The sequence below is a fragment of the Bombus pascuorum genome, chromosome 2 (genome assembly GCF_905332965.1).
Source record: "Bombus pascuorum chromosome 2, iyBomPasc1.1, whole genome shotgun sequence".
NCBI lineage: Eukaryota > Metazoa > Arthropoda > Insecta > Hymenoptera > Apidae > Bombus > Bombus pascuorum.
In genome coordinates, this window is record NC_083489.1 from 10,777,845 (window position 1) to 10,799,009 (window position 21,165).

General features: G+C 43.0%; 1 protein-coding gene across 1 annotated transcript in view; it reads right to left on the bottom strand.

Annotated features, from left to right (window-relative positions):
* The window catches only part of LOC132916514 (discoidin domain-containing receptor 2-like), a 164,458-nt gene extending 144,071 nt beyond the window's left edge, over window positions 1-20,387 (bottom strand). Inside the window, exon 1 of the mRNA XM_060976595.1 lies at window positions 20,127-20,387. The gene's annotated coding sequence lies outside the window, so the exon portion shown is untranslated. The remainder of the gene's footprint in view (window positions 1-20,126) is intronic.
* Window positions 20,388-21,165: the final 778 nt, after the last annotated feature.

A 21,165-nucleotide genomic window follows, 5' to 3' on the forward strand; every position in this document is an offset into this window, starting at 1 on the left:
TCGAATCTTCCATCATCACGCGGCAGACACGTTCGCGCATCACGATTATCGCGTATGCTGACACGCACACATTCTTGCCCATTCTTTGACCGCGCCAACTGCCGGAAGTGCAATAAAATCAAATGGAATTACCGACGTATCTAGGTACTTGACTTTCATATTATTCCTGGATTGCACACGGAGGCACGATGTTATTTGGATTCGTTTATTTCTCTTCTCTCTTTCCCTCCTTTTGCTATACGTACCGTGAAATTACAGCGTGGATGTTTTTCAGCTCGATAATTTTCTTTCATGGCTACCCGATACATTTTGATAAATAAAATCGAACGAGCGAGCGAGCGAACGGACGTGGAAAATGTTGTGCAAAAAGTATATTATATAACATAGTTGTTAATACGCGAGGGGTATTTAGAACGAGCTATTCATTTCCGAAAACAGCACATAACACGCTCTTTGTTCGCAGTTGACGAGTCCAGGAAGTCGCGGAATAATCAAACTAATTAGGCGATACCATCAATGCACGGTCAGCGAGGATTGATTTCCACGGACCTACAGACAAAACCCCATAAGCGTAATTGGATAGAGAATACCACCGCACAGTTTATATTGATCGGAATGTTCACATCAACGATGTAATCATATTTGTCCAGGCATGCTTTGGAGCCCATTTCCATTGTGTTTGCTTAATAATTATGGATCGATTTTGGTATTGGATAATATTGACCCCTGTTCCTGCCACATATCACTTCGTTGCGGTGCATAAACGGATAACGGGCGACCGCAATCTAGTGCAATCTAGATGATAGGCTAAAAATCATGTCGGTATGCTAAGCGCCGTACATTCCCATTTCATCATCGAACATTCACTATCTATCTCCTATTGTAGCGACACGCACGTTCGCCTTCCCTCGGCATTCCAATCGTTTTCGATTTGCTACTTTTTAACGTACCAAACCTCGTTTACAAGTTCGTTTATTAGAGGAATAATGTATAGAGAAAATACGAACGATACGTTGTTATCGAAACCTGTTCCAGTTTACATGCCGAAAATGATCAGCAAAATTTGACATGACCTGGCGTAGTCGTGTTTACTGAGTCGAGCATGGCAAGTTTTAATTAACGAGTCGAGCTGCGCGAGGGTGTTGCAGAAACCTCCATGCACTCCCCTACACCCACCGTAGTTGATCGCTCTAGAGGTATGTAACTTTATGTACATATATGCTACGATGGTGGCCTATAAACCCTTCAGGGATTACACGTGCAGATGCGCGTAAACCCGGTGCTAGATAGTAGCTGGACATCAGGCTTCAGTTATTTCGTCCATCAAAAACGCGCGGATCAACGGTGAAGATTTTCACGTGCATCATTCCGAATTTGGTTTGCGTCCGTTTCATATCGCTATCAACCGACGCTTCAGTGGATCTACCAGACAGTTTCCATCGGAGCAATTTTTTACCTTCAATCACCGACAGTTTGGAAAATATACAAATCCAAAATCTAATCATCTCTAATTGCCGAGTGGATGCATTGTTCGAAACGATTGGATTTGCTACGCGAAGTTCGGCCGGAAATTATACCCAAGGGTTGTAATTCTATCTGGACCACTTGCTGTGCATTTCCTACCTTAGATTTACGACGTGTCAATATTGACTGTCAAGCAGCAAAGAGTAAGATGCCAATAATGTGAAATTCCTAGGTAGATGTGGTAGATCGTAGAAACTTGTCTATGTTCGCTAGCGATTTAACATTTGCGAACTTAATAATCGAATTTCGAGAAAGATTTTATGAACTCTACAAACATTCTCCTTATACTCATAGATGTGTATGTTTACGTTTTCTATGTATGAAGTTTCAAAAATTAAATTCCGTACATAATAAATTAAATTAAAAAAATGTAGTCGAATTTTTGTGGATCACTCTGTATACTCACGCACGGGCCGTATGTATCGGCCGATGTCGAACGTCGAAAAGTGTTCGTTCGCTCGGCAGGGAAGGTGTTACACGTATCCCAGGGGCAGCGGTGCATGTCGGGCTAATTGATTCCCAACGACGACGCGCACGTGTCACGCGTCATCAGCTGCAATGTGCATATGCACACGGGCAACACGCGCGTTTTATGTATACGAAGGGCAATTCTGCGAGTTTCGGTCTCGCTCGGTGAAATTCATACGCGATCCTCGCGTGACCGTGATTTTTAATTCATTTATGCCGTAGGTCTGAGATATTCGTCGAGCAAATTGGATTTTTAAGAGCTTAAATCGACACGCCGCACTGTGTGAATGGAATATGAATAATCATCGGTTTTTGGTACCGTTGCCGATATTCGCCATTAAAATATTCCGCGTAATATTAACTACGAATGAAAACGAGATAATTTAGCGGAAACTCGTGGTTTCCCGTGTTATACGGCTCGATATTTTGCCCGTGTTAGCCGATGAATTAACTGATTTCGAGCGACAAGTGTTTCTTGTTCATGCGTGACTACGATCCACGTTACACGGAGAAGGCACTTGTTAAACGCGTTCGCAAACCACGTGTCCGTTTTCGTGGCGTTATCTTCAATCGTACAGTGTTATTAATGAGCTCACAATGTGAACGGGTTGTGCGTATCCCTGACAGGTATACGATGTAATAATAAGCTATTATCGTTGCGCTTTCATTGTCGTTGCGAGTGTCACGTACCAACTTTCCTTTTGCCATGTGGTACGCCAGATGTGACGGTCCTTGTAAAATTCCACGTAGTCCGGACGCCAAGACCTATCCATTGTTCTAGTAACTCGCAGCAGGCCTAAGAATACGACATAAACCGAATCTGTTCAGTTTCAGTTTTCTTCACTTAAACATTTTCGGTTTACAGATGGTCCTTATGTTTGTTGCACTCGACTCTTACCTAATACGGAGAAAGCGGGTGCCTGGCAAGATAAAACTTTTCCCATAGACAAGGATGCCCACGAGCCATATCTAGCTCTCCTTGTCTTTACTACCTAATTCATTTACCAATGGGCATCGCGGATCGTTACCCTCACTTTTCCACCAAAAAGTGTGGACAACGAATCCGCGTTCTGAGTTCCAAAGGGAACACCCACACCGAGCTTTCTTCTTTGATGGTACGAGACCGTTCAAACAGTTCTATTTCTAATTTCAATCCGGTTCTATTTCTAATTCCAATTCAGTCACAATATTGACCTTTGTAATAAAACTCTGAGTCTAAAAGAATAAAGATTATACTAAAAAAATCAACAGTCGTGTAATTACTTAAAAATTACGTGACATTTTGGCGATCCACTGCCAGGATCCATTCGCTTCAGTGAAAACGAAATTACGATTTCGGCGTACGCGCATCATTGAAGATTGAAGGATCAGCGGACCACTGCGAATCTTTGCTACTACGAAGCCCTGCAGCAACTTTCAACGTTCCACTACGGTGAAACTAGACGAGAGGACTACGGTCAGCGCAGAGCAAGCCTACGAATAAGATTCGGAATCTAGAACCAACCAGAGAGGAAACATCCCAGAGACTCCTCAACGGCCATAGCTACTACGGTAAGCTGGAAATCTAGATTCATTTGTACATTACCGTACGAGAAAATCAAGTTTCTCAAGCGTTTCGAGCGTTTCGAGCTCAAATAAATAGTTCAGACTCAGTGAATTTAATTAGAATCATGTCTACATCGCGAAAAGACGAAACCGAGACCGTTTCCGCAACCGAAGTTACGGACAATTCGATTCGTGCCACACTCGACGCGATATTAAAACAAAACGCACTTATTATGCAACGTCTGGAAGAAGCGGACAATGAAAAAAAAAAACTTGCAGCGGATGTAGAATTATTGGGAAAACATATGTCTAAAATAAATTCAGGACGTGACGCTACTACCGAATTAGACTCCTATGTTACGATAGATGAAATTAATACCAGCAGTACTCAGATAAAGCGACCACCTGTAAAATCTGACAAAACGGACGATATGGACAGTGAAGAAGAAGTAATAAGTGTTGACAACCCCATGTACAGCGCAAAAACCTGCTTAGACTTTATCCCCATACTCAACGGACAAGATGATATAGGAGTAGAAGGGTTTATTAAACGGGTAAGGGAAGCTCGAGCCGAATGTAGAGAAAAACGCATATTACTACGACTAATTTTAACACAAAGAATCATTGGAGAAGCGGAACGTAGTATCCGCCACTCTGAAATCGAGAACTACGAGGACCTATTTGAAAGCCTCAGAAAATTTGTATCCGTAAGTATTACTTCCAATGGAGCTCGTGATAAGTTGCAACGTACGCGACAAACCGAATCGGTACACAATTATGTGAAGAGATTCCGACACAACCTCAACGAACTGATATACGCGCTTCAACATGAAATTCGCGATCCAGTACGCCGAGCAGTCGCCATAGATCTTGAAACTGAACGAGCAACCAAAGTTTTCGTGCTGAATTTAAAACCCGAAATAGAGATACGCACATCAGCTACAAGGCCGAAGAATCTTCAAGAAGCGCAAGATGCAGCTTTCGAGGCGGAATTAGTCATAGGGGAGATCGAACGCAACAAAAGATTAGGAAGAACAATGTATCAACCAATTGAGAGAGCTAAAACCCGATTCCAAGGAACACCTAAACCAATGCCAAGAAACTTCCAGCAAGCTGAGCGAACGCCACTTACCCAAAGAACTCAACTGAAGTGCTTCAAATGCAGCCAAAGCGGACATATCTCCAATCAGTGTAAAAATTTTCGCACACCCAGCCAACACCCGAGACCACCGGCAGTCCACAATCTCGAGACACACAAGGAGGAAACAAAGGAACCAATAGACCAGACCTTCGAATTAACGCCACAACAGGAAGACTACCCACAGTGATTCTACGATCCGACGGACGACGACGTGAACTCCTCGTTGACAGCGGAGCAGGAATTAATGTGCTCAAAAGACGATGTGTATTACGACCAACAATAGTGAAAGAACAAAAATTCTCGATGGGACATTCTAAGTTTAGGACTAATGAACACGCGTTAATAAAACTATTCGGTAAGGTCATAGAATTCTTCGTGGTAGACGATAACTTTCCGATTATAGAGGACGGCATACTCGGTGTGCCGGCGCTATCTAAATTTAAATTCGAACTTTCAAACCAACAGCTCAAACTGGACGATAACATTCTCCTGTTGCAACAGGAAAACAACGTACCCCCTAAACAAGCATTGTCAAAAATGGTCTATCTGGAAGGAAAACCGACGAGGATATGCTTTATCAATGGTGGTAAGTACCCAACCAGAATAACTAATCTCATTGAAAATTCAAATACATACGGTCAAGTCTCCACATTTAAAGATCTAGTCAGACTCTCGCATATAGAGAAAACTCTCCGTGAACCAATCGAAAAGATATTGCTGTTTTACCTCGACGTATTTAACCTAGAAACCGAACTTTTACCGTGCACTAACCTTGCTAAACACAGAATAACGCTAAAGGAAAACAAAGTCATTAACACAAAATCTTACCGACCACCCGAATGCCACAAAGAGGAAATCAAACGACAAACGGACGAAATGCTACGAAAGAACATAATAGAACCATCTGACTCCCCTTACAATTCACCAGTCTGGGTAGTACCAAAAAAGGCAGACGCCTCAGGGAAACAGAAATGGCGAATTGTAATAGACTTTAGGAAAATAAACGAACTAACTGACCAAGACGCATACCCATTACCCGACATAGACGACATACTATCCCAACTAGGCAACGCAAAATTCTTCTCGGCCCTCGATCTATCCTCTGGATTCCACCAAATCCCAATGGACACAGACTCTAAAAAATACACAGCATTCTCAACGCCACAAGGACATTACCATTACAATAGAATGCCATTTGGTTTAAAAAACGCACCTGCCACATTCCAACGGATGATGGACACCGCTTTAAGAGGACTCGTAAATAAACATTGCTTTGTTTACTTGGATGATATCATAATATTCGGACAGTCAATCGAGGAACACAATAACAATCTCGCGATAGTATTGCAACGTTTACGCGAAGTCGGACTCAAGATACAGCCTGATAAATGCGAATTCCTTAAACCCGAACTGGAATATCTCGGGCATTTGGTAACCGCCGAAGGTGTAAAACCAAATCCCAAGAAATTAGAAGCCGTTAGTAATTTCAGACAGCCACGCAATCCCACAGACATCAAAAGTTTCTTAGGACTAGCGGGTTATTACCGCAAGTTCATCAAAAATTTTTCCAAAATCGCGAAACCATTGACCGAACTTACGAAAAAGGACGCACCATTTCATTGGACAGATAAAACCCAAGAAGCATTCCAAACACTAAAAGACAAACTTTGCTCATCACCCGTGTTAAAATTCCCAGATTTTACAAAACAATTCATAGTAACGACTGACGCTAGTAACGAAGGTTTAGGTGCTATCTTATCACAAGACGGACACCCCTGTTGTTACATCTCACGAACTTTGAACCCACCCGAACAGAATTATTCCACAACCGAAAAAGAACTCTTGGCAATCGTATGGGCCGTGAAACGCCTCCGACAATATCTGTTAGGCCGGAAATTCCTTATTCGAACCGATCACCAAGCGCTAAAATGGCTACAAAATTGCAAAGACCCCTCGTCACGCCTGATGAGGTGGAGACTAAAACTAGAGGAATACGAATACGATATAGAGTACACTAAAGGAAAAGATAATACCGCAGCCGACGCACTATCTAGGATACATGTTTTAACTAGACGAAACAGAAATTTGAACATAGAACTCGAAAAAAAATATCACGATTGGAAAAAATCTACCGACGCGTTACCCAAAATTCTCAAAATGCCTCCGAACCATAAATCTTTCTATCAATTATACAAGACAGAGCTAGGGAATTACGACGAAACTAAATGGTTGAACAAGTTAAACGAGATTATCCATGCAAACGAAAAGATAGGTATAGGCGACGACAGTTTCACAGAAACAGAAAAGAACGCGATCAAACAAATTTTATTATTCCTGAACGACACCGTGAGAGAATTAAATTTCGCGTGGGAACCAATTAAAACATACCGCGACGAGGAAATAGAGGAACTATTGAAGGAAAATCACGACTTAGTAGGACACCCCGGCATACAAAAAACATACGACCGCATTCGTGAACGGCACCGAGTACCAGATTTGATGAAACGCGTACAACAACACGTAGAATCATGCGACACCTGCCAAATATCTAAAACCACGCGCATCAGACCGCGCGAAGAACCCTGTATCACTGACACACCCCTCGAACCGAACGATAAAATTGCTATGGATTTACTAGGGCCATTAAAAAAGACAAAGAAAGGCAATCAGTACATTTTGTCCATACATGACGAACTGACAAAATATTTAATACTCGTGCCACTAAAGACTCAACAAACGGAGACAATTTGGAACGCACTCTTGAACCACTACATTTATATCTTTTCCGCTCCAAAGAAAATACTAACCGACCGCGGACAGAATTTTATATCTAGTTTAATGCAACAGTACGAAGACGCGTTTAAAATTAAACACATCAAAACGACATCCTTCCACCCACAGAGTAACGGATCTTTAGAACGAACACACGCAGTAGTAACGGACATGTTGAAATCTATACAGCGAAATTCAGATGAAGAATGGGACGATCAGCTTAATTTTGTATGCCTCGCATACAATACCATGATACATGATTCCACTGGTTACACGCCATTCGAACTCACATTCGGACACCAAGCCAATCTCCCTTCCACAATATCCAAGAATCCCCAACGCACATACGCAGACGAAGTCACGTTCCGTAAAAAGGAATGGGACTCCAGACTCCAACGCGCGCGTAAAACATTAATTAAAAGCAAACAGCGATATCAGCGCGATCAGAAACGAAAAATCATAAAGCCGCAATCAGTATTCAAAGAAGGAGACTCCGTATTAATACATAACGACCATAAAAGACACAAACTCGATGTGGAATGGTTGGGACCGTACACGATTGATAAAGTATGTACTCCATACTATTTAATTCAAGAAAAAAAAATACATGGGAATCGTTTAAAACCCTACTTTCCAGGTCGACACTTCTCTTTGCCAGAATAACCATTTATGTATCAATCTAACCTTTTCTTTTCGCCGAAATGAAATCTTAGTTAACAGTTCCACCAACACCCAACACCTGTACCTCAACCAATACATGCCACCCCCAAAGAGAAGAGGAATCAGCTGCAATTTCAAATCACATCGAGTGCGATTTCACAAAGGGCCTCCTGAAGAAAACTTGAGGGACCAAGTTCAATCTAAGGAGGGGGGAATGTCACGTACCAACTTTCCTTTTGCCATGTGGTACGCCAGATGTGACGGTCCTTGTAAAATTCCACGTAGTCCGGACGCCAAGACCTATCCATTGTTCTAGTAACTCGCAGCAGGCCTAAGAATACGACATAAACCGAATCTGTTCAGTTTCAGTTTTCTTCACTTAAACATTTTCGGTTTACAGATGGTCCTTATGTTTGTTGCACTCGACTCTTACCTAATACGGAGAAAGCGGGTGCCTGGCAAGATAAAACTTTTCCCATAGACAAGGATGCCCACGAGCCATATCTAGCTCTCCTTGTCTTTACTACCTAATTCATTTACCAATGGGCATCGCGGATCGTTACCCTCACTTTTCCACCAAAAAGTGTGGACAACGAATCCGCGTTCTGAGTTCCAAAGGGAACACCCACACCGAGCTTTCTTCTTTGATGGTACGAGACCGTTCAAACAGTTCTATTTCTAATTTCAATCCGGTTCTATTTCTAATTCCAATTCAGTCACAATATTGACCTTTGTAATAAAACTCTGAGTCTAAAAGAATAAAGATTATACTAAAAAAATCAACAGTCGTGTAATTACTTAAAAATTACGTGACACGAGCAACGCTAGAAACCTGACCGCAACCAACTCGTCTCGAGATTCACGAGGAGAGATACTTTCTCGTCGGTTGCCTGCCGGGGTAATCCAATTTTTCTCGTTTCACTTTTTTCATTGGTGAACTTCGTTTCGAAACTTGTAATCTCCTAGATTGAATGTATAACCGCCAAAGGGAGTGTAGGTATACGCGTATATATTTCGTTCGATGTGCAAGCTGCATTTTATTAGAATAGTTCGCTCTAAGTTTTTTAATAGAACACCCTTCCTATATATATATATATATATGTATATACACGATGTATCTTTTCTTGTCTAACGCTACATAACCGGGAGAGTAACTTTCTTTTTTTACAGCAGAGTCTCGAGTTATAGGAAGAGATACCGTTACAATAATAAATGCTGGTGAAATTTTCGTGGGTAAAACGTAGGTACAAAGAGAAGTATACGCGGAGCTGACGTAATTTTTCTACAACCATTATCGCATTACCGGCTTTGAGAAGTTACATGCCGTGTGACAAGAAATCGGTAGAAGTTGCCGCGGGGAGTCTCGAGACAACGCGATCTTTTATCGATTTCTTGCTCGCGTCTTCTGCTTAACAAGAGAAATTCGAATTCAAGCTTACAATAGAATCCCCGGCCAAAGGAACCTGCGATAAACGAACAGAAGGGTCTTCATGGCGAATAAACACAAGCAACGGATAGAAAAATGTAATAAATATAAAGCTTTACAACGACGATAGAAGACACGAAGTACAATCTCTCTTTAAGCGGATCGGTATTTCTCGTTTCTGTAATATCCTTTTCGTTTCCCGAGCGAAAACAAGCTATCGAAACACGGAACGTGATCACACCATCCGCGTATTTTCCACGACGACGTTGAAAATCTCGACTTAAATCGTTTAACAGGAGGTAGGGACACACACGCGCGTTAGAAGTGCAATGGCAACTTCAGTAGCCACAGCGGCGTTCTATCTCGTCGTTTTCGACTCCTGCCATATTTTGCCCTTTCATTAGGCGACGAAAGCCACGTGATTAATGGAGTTCCGTTACCGCGCGGTTTTCATCACGACGCCCCGACAGCCACGTCAGTCAGGAGTTTCGTGAAGCGCGATACAAACGCGTGGAAACGGAAAGGTTTAACGGATGAAAAGACGAGGGAAGGGAATCGCGCGATCGTTCGCGCGAATCGTAAACACGTACATTTTTGCTACGGTGAACACCGTCACCCGCCGAGCGTGACTTTGCAAAACGAAAAACGCAGGGAAAGAGAGGAAGGTAAAAAACGACAGAAACAGAGGAGGGTTAGCGAGGGGCAAAAAATACCAACGAATCGTGCGTTGAGAAGAGCCGCGATGTTACGTGTCAATGGATATCGTTCTAATAAAGTGAGCTCCACTGATGCATCCATCTTTGCTCCAGCAAATCCTCCATTTCACAAAACGCCGTCTTATAAACGCGTCGACGCGCGTTCGCTGGTTCCTCTACTTTCTGTGAAATCAGTCACGACGACAGACGCAGAGAGTCTGCGTGTATCACGTTTTCGCGTAAAAAGGAAGACGCAAATGCTGGAACGCGGTCGTGTGCGTGCGTGTATCCGTGATACAAAACACTTTTGTACGAATCTGCATCGGCAGCTATATGATCCATGCGCGAGCGACCTCGGCCCCTCCGGCTCCTTTTCACGAGTGCACATAATGCGATCTCATTTTATTTTGCGCCTCTCCGTTATCGTCTGCGTTCGTATAACGCCGCCGGCTGGCGTTCATGAGAGAAGGAGGGGAGTCGTACAAGGAGAAAAAAAAGAAGGAATTTCCGTCCCTTTTCCAACGCTTCCTCGTCTTCACGCAAACGAAAGTCAAGTAGATTTTTCGCCGACGTTCTTGCGCTTCTGTGCAAAACGCACAGTGCGTTGATTTGGGGACAAACGTTGCCGATATATTTCTTCTACTCGATCGGGTGGTGCGGAATAAAAGAAAGTGCCGCGGGGAGGGCTTATATTTTCCATAATTGACGCATGACAGGCGTAATCGCATTAGTGGTAACGAACGATAGGAATATATGGAATACGCCAAAGGAATTCCCTGTAACAGGGTTAACAAGTCGGAACTTTATGCGATAGAACAAAATTAACTTACGATATTACGAGCTCCATTATATTCTCATTATCTTATAAAAGGCTACTTGCAATACCCTATTAATCGAGCTTCTCTGCCGGTAACAATTTTTGGAAGTAAAGAAATTCGTCTTTTTGTAAGATACTATTCGAGAAATGTCGACACGAAAGTCGATATAAAAGATGATCGGCGTATCTACTCGGTGATATCGGCGCCAGACATCGCGAATCGCTATCGATGGAACAAAGCGCATAGATAATGAACGACATTCGCGACGGGTTGGATCGTTGTCGATTGCCGCGCTCACCGCAACGATAATCGAGAGGTTAACGATCGACGTGACCGAAGGTATTGCGGAAAACGTGACGCGTTGCTATTGATTGTTACGTCGGCGTTGTTCGGAGCAACACCGTGCGTACGCCAGAAGAAGATGGATACAACGTGCGAGAGCGTATGCTGCCTGGTCTCGACCCTCCACGTAACAAATTGTTTATTGCCACATGCTCGACTCTCACACCGTACGGAAATGGGGTTGGGTGGCCGCGACGCCGGCCTCGCAAACACCCAATGCCAATCTTCGCCCATTGCCGTAGCATAGGTTGTTCCTTGTCCGGGGGTTGCTGCAGTATAAACGTAAAATCGTGCACACACGCGCGCGCCTGGCTCATTGGCGCAGGGATACGGACACCAATCCCAGAGGGTTAGGCAAGTTCGTAACTGCGGTCCGTTACAAAAATTCTGGAAGAGATCGTTGTTTCGTTCCTTTTCTTTTTCCTCTTCTTTTCCCTTAATATAGACGGATCACGCGTGGCTGCGAGAGGCTTATAATACGTATCTGGCAGAGTGTGTTCTCGTATCGGTGCGCATACATACACGCATGCGTTCCTTTTCTTCTTTTGTCCGACAGCGCTGGAACCGAGAGATCCCGAACGCGGAGAGATCGACTGGACCAAGAATACTACGAAATATTCTTCTTGTGCATCCAGATATCCATGTAGGGACTTTCGTACGGAGCGGACGCTATTACGAACCGGTAAGAACGTCGGCGTACCCGAGGCATTTGAAAGATTTCAATTCCAGCGACGGCTCTCGCGGAGGAGGCAGGAGTAATCGTCGGGGATCAGGTATTCAATATCGGAGAAAGACTGAAATAATCGTGTCGAACGAACGACGCTTCGACACACCAACTTTAATTCAATCAACCGTCGAGTTTCTATCACGATTGATCAATATTTGCCGCGCGATAGTTCCCCGTTATGATTTTCGCTTTCAAGTTTTCGCAGCGACGACGTTACAGAGCGGAATGTACTCTGTGAGACGTTGGCATTTCACGATGTTGATCTCCGACAATTTCTGCATGAGCAAGCATTCTGTGGTTCCATGCTGGTTTGACAAAAATTCGCTCGATACTCGGTCGATAGAAAATGGCGAGGGAAAGGAAGAGAGACAGAGCGGCGGACAGTTAAGCTGGCAACTTTGCTCGAGGACCCTCGGTAAGGAAGTTTGAACAAACGAGCGTGTATCGGCGCGTGAGGTTGCGGTAAACGCGCGTTCGCGTAGGCTAGACGTTCTCCAGCGTGAAATAGGCGGACGAAGAGGCGGAGATCTTTCTTTGCTACAAGAAATACGACGCTGAAGAAGGCGAGAGGACAGCAACAGGAACAGCAGCAGCAGGAAAGGCGGACTCGGTTCACCAGACAGTCGTTATCTTATTACTGATATCGCATCGCTGCCGTACGCGTCTCGTCCCGGTTTCGCCCCGTGTCCTGAACAAATGTTTGCGCCACACTACCGCGGACAGATAGTGGTGCAAACCGGTAGACTTCCTGTTTGCCCTTGAGTGTGCTCCGGTGCAAAGAACACGTACACAACGCACACAGTTCGCACGACAAACGAGGACAAACGTAGACAAACGGGGCCACGATCGGCCCGCGGTCTCTAACTCCCTACTGCAACTGGGCTATTTGGGTTAGAACGAGTTATCGCCTTTCGGAAGTTTGCACCTAGTTGCACCTTCCGAAAGGCTTTCCGTGCGGTGCGCGCTGAACCTGCACTCTCATAATGCATTATCTCACAGGGAGATGTGTGTTGTACGCGCGCCAACGACGCGGCTGGCTCTCTCGGTCTTGTCGGATCGAACTTGGCATGTTTGCGTTCCTAGTTACGAACAACCACCGTTACGAAACAGTTCGCTTACCGTTTCGTCAACGTCGTTAACGGGAAGGCTGCAATTGATGACAACAGGCTTCTCGCAGATAAGATGTTAAGCTTAACGTCCTGATATGTATCTTTGATCGAGAAAGTTGATCTTTGATTTAACACTTTGATAGACTTACAACTAAGTATAAAGGAACATAAAACGGAGTACTATGTATGATTAAAGATTATACAATACTCAATTCCATAATTTGATAATTGTATCAGAAATTTAACGCACCGTTGCCTCAAGATAATAACAATAAAATTGTAGATACCGTTCAAAAATATTTTCGCTATAGAAAAAAGAAAAAAAAAAACATTTTTATCGCGCGGATAAACTAAGCCGCTTTAACCACTAGAAAACAGCAATTTCGTTGAACATGGTGCTTCAGCGGAGAGGATTCGATGCCCTCCAGTGAATACATATTCAACGATACATTTTTAAAAATATTCTACGAGGCTCTTTTAAACACCGCCCTCGTAACGTAATGTCGATAGGGGTACGCGCGGTAAACGAACGCTTTCATAATAGGTTAATACAGGCGCATACATAACGCGCGCCACGCATCGCAGTAAACGTTCTCGTTACCTTGACGCATATCCACTTTCGTACAACCTGAGATAACGTAGGCAGCTTGGTAACGGAAAAGCGGTCGCGGTGAGTAGTTTATGGCATGGAAATGGTATTAGTCCCGATAAATATAAAGCATTCCCCGGGTGGCGCGAGCTGAAACATGGTATCGGCGCGAGAGCGTATTTCGCCTTCTAAGACAAATGATGTATCGCCCTTTAGGAAATATATCAGGCGTGAAAGATATGACGCGTGTGCTAGATGAGGAAAGAAATTCAATGGCAGAGCATCTTGCAGGCTGTTTCATCGATGTTGCATGCCAGCCTCGGTGAAAGATCGATTCGCGGTCTAAAAGCATAAGATTCCTGAACGAGCAGGCAGACGGCACCAGGTTTTATGTAACACCGTTGCCATTACGGATCTTAGGTGGCCCGCAGATTCTATTGGTGAAACCGGATCGCTTTACTGTCCGAGCGGTACAAGCCTGACGCGCTTCTACGTTCTCGCGCTGAACGACAACTCGAAATAGCAGTGTAACAGGCGTGATGGGTAAACGGTCGCGAGACTATTTGGAAAGACGCCGAGATACAAACTGTCTAACGAAGACGGGACTGACCTAAACAACTGTTACTGCGTCCAACGACCAGCGGTCTCGTAGTCGAACAGGTGCTGAGAGAACAGGTTCCTAAATTAAACAACCTCGATGCCAGTTTGGCGAAGTATAGGTTCGAAACGTACCTATGTAACATGGCTACGATACCTAAAACGATTTGAGCTGTTTCTGCGATCTCTAAACGGAAGAATAAATAACACCACGTAGGTAGTAGTAATATTTTTTCTCCGTAGCAAGCCGGAGTAGTTAAAACACCGAGCACTTTACTAAACAAGCACGCTTCTAATTATTTGGAGCAATCTACTCCGGATAATGGACTTTTTTCGTTGCACGTATGGAACGACAATGATTTCCCCAGGCACGAGAGAAACGAAACGAAGAAGTTTGACGTATTAATGGTAGGGACGAGTAAAGTAAGAATTACTCGGGCGATAATAACCGAGGCGGCTAGCGAGATGCCTACGGCCGATATAGCCTCGTTTATCGCGAAATCCCTATAAAAATGTTTACGAGAAAGCCGAGTCCCCTGGCGTCTGAAATCGACGTGTTAATCGCACGCGATGCTGACAGTACCGTGCACAAAATGTGACTGTAATCTCACGCGCGTGATCACTCGGCGAACAGGCCGATTATTCATTATGCGCCTCTGAGCTGTTTCAACGTGACGATGTCGTGCACGCAATTACTCCTAGGGGCCTCGATAAATATTTTGTTCGGGCGAAATTAAGGTTTCGGTGTGCCACGATGCTGCACGTTACGAGGCCTGGTTAAAGTGCCGTAGTAAATTGCGCTCGAGTATGACCCGGTGTCATCGTTCGTTACATCGGACGACCTTATAATTGCTCCGACGCGGAAAGAGACGCTCGTCTCTGCTTCCTCTGCCGGGGATGGTGGAACAGCCCCTAATAAACGTCTCGGTAAATATTCCTCCCCGGATAGAGTGTTTCGTTGCGTGAAAAGCGTAGGATCCGTTGTCGAAAGGCCAAAGGCCCAAGAGTGGTTGTTCGATCGAGACCGGTAGCGGTGGTGGTGGTGGTGGTGATGGTGGTGGTGGTGGTGTCGAAAACGAGGTAGCGTTGAAACGCGAAAGCACAGGCCAACGAGGCTCGTTCCCGAATCGACAGAGAAATTTTGATGCGGCTCGCGCGTTTGTTTGTTCCGCGAACGGCCCGGGTAATTCCTAAATAATTACGCTTTTAATTAGGTAACGTTGAAAACGGGTTGCTAATTTTCATTTAATTTCTGCCTTGTAACGGGTTCTATTCAAACGCGCCCAGCAACCGTGCGTTGGAAAATTTATTATCGCGAACGCACGTAATTGAACGTTCGCGAATATTTCACGAGATATGCGAGCAATTTTCCCCGAATCCTTAATGAAAGCTTATTAACTATTATCGTGGCCGTAAATCCAGCTGCGTAGTTCCTCGAATATATTGAGTCATAGAGGTTCGTGCATCACTTCACGAGCAGGAAACGAGAATGAGAAACGAAGAGAAAGACAAAGAGACAGAGACAGAAAGAGATATGTTGCAAAAAAACCCGTATCTAGCAACGCGCCTGTTTCTCTACGTTTTAAATCATCGTTCTGCTAGGAAACATCGATTCCAATTGTTCTCCATGGACGCGGGTTATGAATTCGAAGCTAGGAAACTCGGAAAATCCGAGCGTTTCCTGGCGAAAAGCAACGAGACGAAAGTCGATATTCGAATTCGTAACAGTTCTATACCGGCGTGAACATTGTGCAATTCTATCCCCTGGGTGATCGTTTCGTGCGTTCGTTCTTCGTTCTGCATCGGTAAAATCCGTTAATTAATTCACAAACGCACAAAGTGAATACCAAATCGTCGCTCACGGATTCCTGCTTGTGGTTTTATCCTTTCACGCGTTACAATATACCCCGATGGAAGCAACGGTTGCAACTGTGCGCGCGTGAGAGAAAGAGACCCGAATGGAATATCGGAGAAGAAAGAGAGAGAGAGAGAGAGAAGGGGAGAGAAAGAAAGGGGATAGTCGTTGCTCCGAAAATACGCACTTCGGGAATACATCAAAGGCAGCAGCCGGACGTGCATATTCACTCGCCTACGTTAATTTGATTGTTCTGTTTATTTCTGGTAAATGAAATTAAAATAGCTCTACTTCTCTGGGGCCCTGTAGTTTCGGCGACAACGAACGAGAAAAGAGGAAAGCAGGGAAAAAGGGTGGGGGTGAAAAGGGAAAAAGAGAGAAGGGTGGACGCGGGGTCGGTGGTAGCTTATTGCGACTCCACCTTTTTAATTAAAGTTTGAAACTGAACTAGCGCATGCAAGAGGGTTCCGTGGCTCCGAGCGAAGAGGAGTACGGCACATAAAATAGTCAAGTGTAGCTTTCTTCTCGGCCGAGCACTGTCATCCTGCTTGTTTGACATTCTTGCCATTATAAAATGAACACGGCACCACATCCGCGATGCCCTTCATTTACAAATGAAATTCGGGAAGTTTAATCATTTTACAACCCGTTCAAAGGTATCGCCTCATTCATCCGGTTGTAGCAAATATTTTACCTATCATTCGTTTGGAGTATTCAATTCTTATTAGTACGAAACATGTAACCTGAAGTACATCTCTTACAAAGTAGCTTCTTCCTTTTTATGTTTATTAGCAACTGGATATTAATAAATGTACAGCGGTACATTTTCTTAATGAAAATAGCTTTTTATCAGGACGTAACAAAAAATTTATCTACTTGTCTTTAAACGATATTATCATTATTACAATACCTATATATAAAAATAACTTTTTGGTATATTTATATCTATAGGAACTGTATATATGACAAGCATCATTAACCCAGGTTCTATATTACTTTGTTTTAATTAATCGATGAAAATCACAAGTTAAATGAACAATCGTTGCGTCACAACGACTATTCACATGATGCATGAATAAGTGCAACTCGCGCAAGTGTCCCGTATCTAATTCACCTTCATAAGCTTTATAGCGGCATTGTGTTTCAGCCTGGAGCTATCATTAATTTCGTTAATGGTTAATCAATAAACAAGCAAGTCACGAGTATTGCTCTAGCAACGGGTAATACGTGTGTTCCCATGGTTTTGGCTGATCATCGAGAAAGAGTGAGAGAGGAAGAAAGAGAGAAATGGACGGGAGAGACAAGAAAGATAGGAAATAAACGGTACGTGTGCCCGGGACGAGAGAGCGTAAGAAAATAGGCACCTGTTTGGGCCACTGTTGTGCAGATGAGCGTTTGAATGCTAGGAAAATGAGAGACGGACGAAAAAAGGAAGCGAAGGAACCAAAGACGCGAGAACGAACAGGAAGAGAAATTATCGCGGAAGAAACGCTATTTGTTATCAGTCCGAAGTAATATAATGGCTCATATGGCCGTTGATTGATGTTCCTACACTACATTTATATGCTCTGTTCAGGCCGATCTATATTCAGAGGAAGCATAATTTAACTTCAGCCCTGTTCTTTGTTGTTGGAAAACGTGGCTGTGGTGACGAAGAAGAATTATACCCTTCGATGTCTACCGAAAGTTTCTTTAAACAGCGCGAGCGAGTGAAAAGCACACGGATCGGCCAGTAAAGAAAAACCTTTTTAAATCCACGCATTAAGCGAAAGAAATTACTCTGAAAGAAATAACATTACGTTGCGAAATTGTTTCTTCTATGCACACGTACACGAATAACCGAGGCAAGAATATACGCGCCGGGCGATTTGAAAACGCATCATTCAGTTTGCAATTCACGTTTCCACGACAAAGAGAAGCAATTTTCGCCGGACCGACGGCAATATGGACGTAAATACGCCGATTACGCGCGATTAATTATTTATGCGGTGGTCGCTTTATTATCGGTGCAAAACGCTTGTAACTGGTTGATTGTGCAAAACTGTCGTTCCACGGGACGCGCGTGGTATTATCTCAGGAAGATTGCCACGTCGAGTTGATGCGTGTCTAACCTAGTGCAGGAAGAAAGTACACCAAGAGAGATTCTAAACCAACACGTGAATGGATCGCGATCGTAAGAACCTTCGAAGGAGTCGTTGACATGAAGTAGTTTATAAGTAGAATGACGTGCATGGTATACACTACTGCATTACGCGAAGAGAATCGCTTATCGCGAGGAAGCAACCAGTGGTGCAGTTTCCACGTGGCCTTATGACAGTTACGTTTCGAAACGATTAATATCAGCTATGTGCTGTATGCGTGAACGGCGACGTCCTCGTTATACCTATAGATGCGAGTTGAGAATAGTGTACGAACGTTACCTTGTCTCTTAGTTGCGACGCGCAGCGAGATAAGTGTACGAAACAGTTGGTAAACGGTGAAAGATAAGAGAAAACGGAGACTCCAACTTTTCTTCGTAATTCTTCTTGTTTAGAATTGTATGCGTAAGCGAGCGGGGAAAGCTACGAGTTTCTTAAATAAGCGAAACGTGTGTTGGTTTTTTCTGGTTTTGTATGGTTTTCTCCGCGCTTCTGTGTATAGTTAACGATGTATCGATTTGTTTTTACATCACTTTTCTAGCATTATTTTTACGATATTTTTATTTTTGTATTTTTATCCAAACAGCTACAAAATCAATGATTTGTTTTATGAATCAAAAATGAAATTTTTATCATTTATTTACGGAATATGTTTGAAGAAAGTATTTTTACATCTCGTGCCTTCAGTTTCTGGTTCAAAAAATTTGAATACTCTACACTTTTTTTTATCATCGAACAGAGGAAAAATTATTTCAGGGAAAATATCTCTGAATAGAATAGCAGAGTTGGATTTTCCGTACTAATTGAACCTCCCCTATTTCCTCTATTTAAATAATTACTGTTTCGTCATAATTCTGAATTACTCGAAAATTACCGCATAGAGCTTACGTAATGATTTTTCGTCTCATTATTGTAAAACGAATTCGTTGTGTTTAATATACAGAACACGTTCCATTTTTATTAATACATAATTTAAAAAATGAAATAAAAAAGAATATTCTGCTTTCATATACGTTATTCAGTCTAGTTAATATTTTATGCAACATGCTGTTTGCATCGTTGCATTAAAAAGAATTGTTCGATAAGCAGTTATACGAAAAAGATATACTTTTCAAATAATAGCGCCATTTTTGTAACCTATGTGATTGCGAACTGCACTGCTGTCGCCTGAATTATGGTTATAAATTTCTCGTTCCTACTGCCTTCTAAATCGTCACTTTTTCTTAGAAATTTTACATTTTTAATACGTAATTTGCATTCGGATTAGAAAGGTTCGTGCTTTCTTATAAATTCACAATATAGATATATCTCATATATGAAATACTAATAATTTTGAAGATAAAGGATACGTATACGATTGTCAAATGGAGTATACAGAGAGTGCACCGTGTATATCTATGCCGAGTATGTCACCGCATACGAATACGTTACACGTCCTAATATACATGAAACGACACACATGTACTCACGCGCGCTATTCAAACGGAAGTTCAACTTTATCGGTCTAAGAATATTGGCAGGAAGGCAAAGGAAACACGTCGCCTCGCACGCGATCAAGAATTCTAAACCACGCGTCAGAATCGAAGTCTGTCGAACTGTCAGTAACGATTGGAACTATCCTTCCTTTACGGGACGTGTTCCACGCGCACGTTCGAAACAATTTCGAAGAACCGAAAGCAAAGAAAGTGAATGAAAACAGGAAGGAAGAGAAAACACTCACGTTTTTTGACAGCAAAAATAGCCGGCGTGCCTTGCGTTTTCGTGTCGCAGGATACGCTGAATCGTTGATTTCCTCTTCCTCTTTCCTTGGTGCACTGTCTCCTTCGTTGCGTCGTAAGGATATGAAATATCACGCGCGTAACATAAAACCTCGCGACATAACACCGCACAGAAATCACTAACAAAAAACTGCGAACGATTCACGATCGACGAAATTTCGTCCTTCGTAATGTTAGAGGTTAAGCGTGCGAGTACAGTTTTCGCGCGTTATGACGAACGAACGTGGGTACGGCCAATCGACGAAGGCAATGCGTACCCCTCGCGACCCCGTGACGAACTGAGGATCGCGCTGACGGTACAGCGCCACCGTGACCCGTGGAGACACCGTAAACTAAACTTGCACCCGTATATACCGTCTGCCGTGGGCCCGCACACGCGACTAGTAAATACGAAAGGAGTATCTTCGAAGTTCGGTAAAGTTGTTCGTCTTTTGCATTTTCATTTCACGTGACTCGATTTATCCGATCGTAAAGTGTTTATCGAATTGTTCGATCTTTTTAATAGTGCCGTGGTACCTTCCTTCGAACTCTTCGAGACAAGAACTAATCAAACGTCAAAGTGTTGACAAGGATACGGTTTACTGGAGGATACTACGGTTTACTACAAGAATACTGTGAGTACAAACAATATTTATAAAGACACTGCTTTTTCATGCTCAATGATGTTTTCGACGATATTCGAGAATATATAATGATATATTTGATTATTGTAATTGATGTATATAAGGTATACATATGTATAGGTTGTATATGTAGTGATTCTTGTAAAGTGACGCCATTAGAGAGATATCGATATGAGTATGAAAATAGATCGATATAGTATAGATGGAGAGCGTAAACACCAGATTACAATATTGTGTCAGATCTTTTATACCGTTACATCGATCTTGATAGGTTAGGACAATAGAAAATTAATTTTTATTCCTTTAAAATACATGATATATATTGTATCTGAATTACTGTTCGAACTTGTATATATCA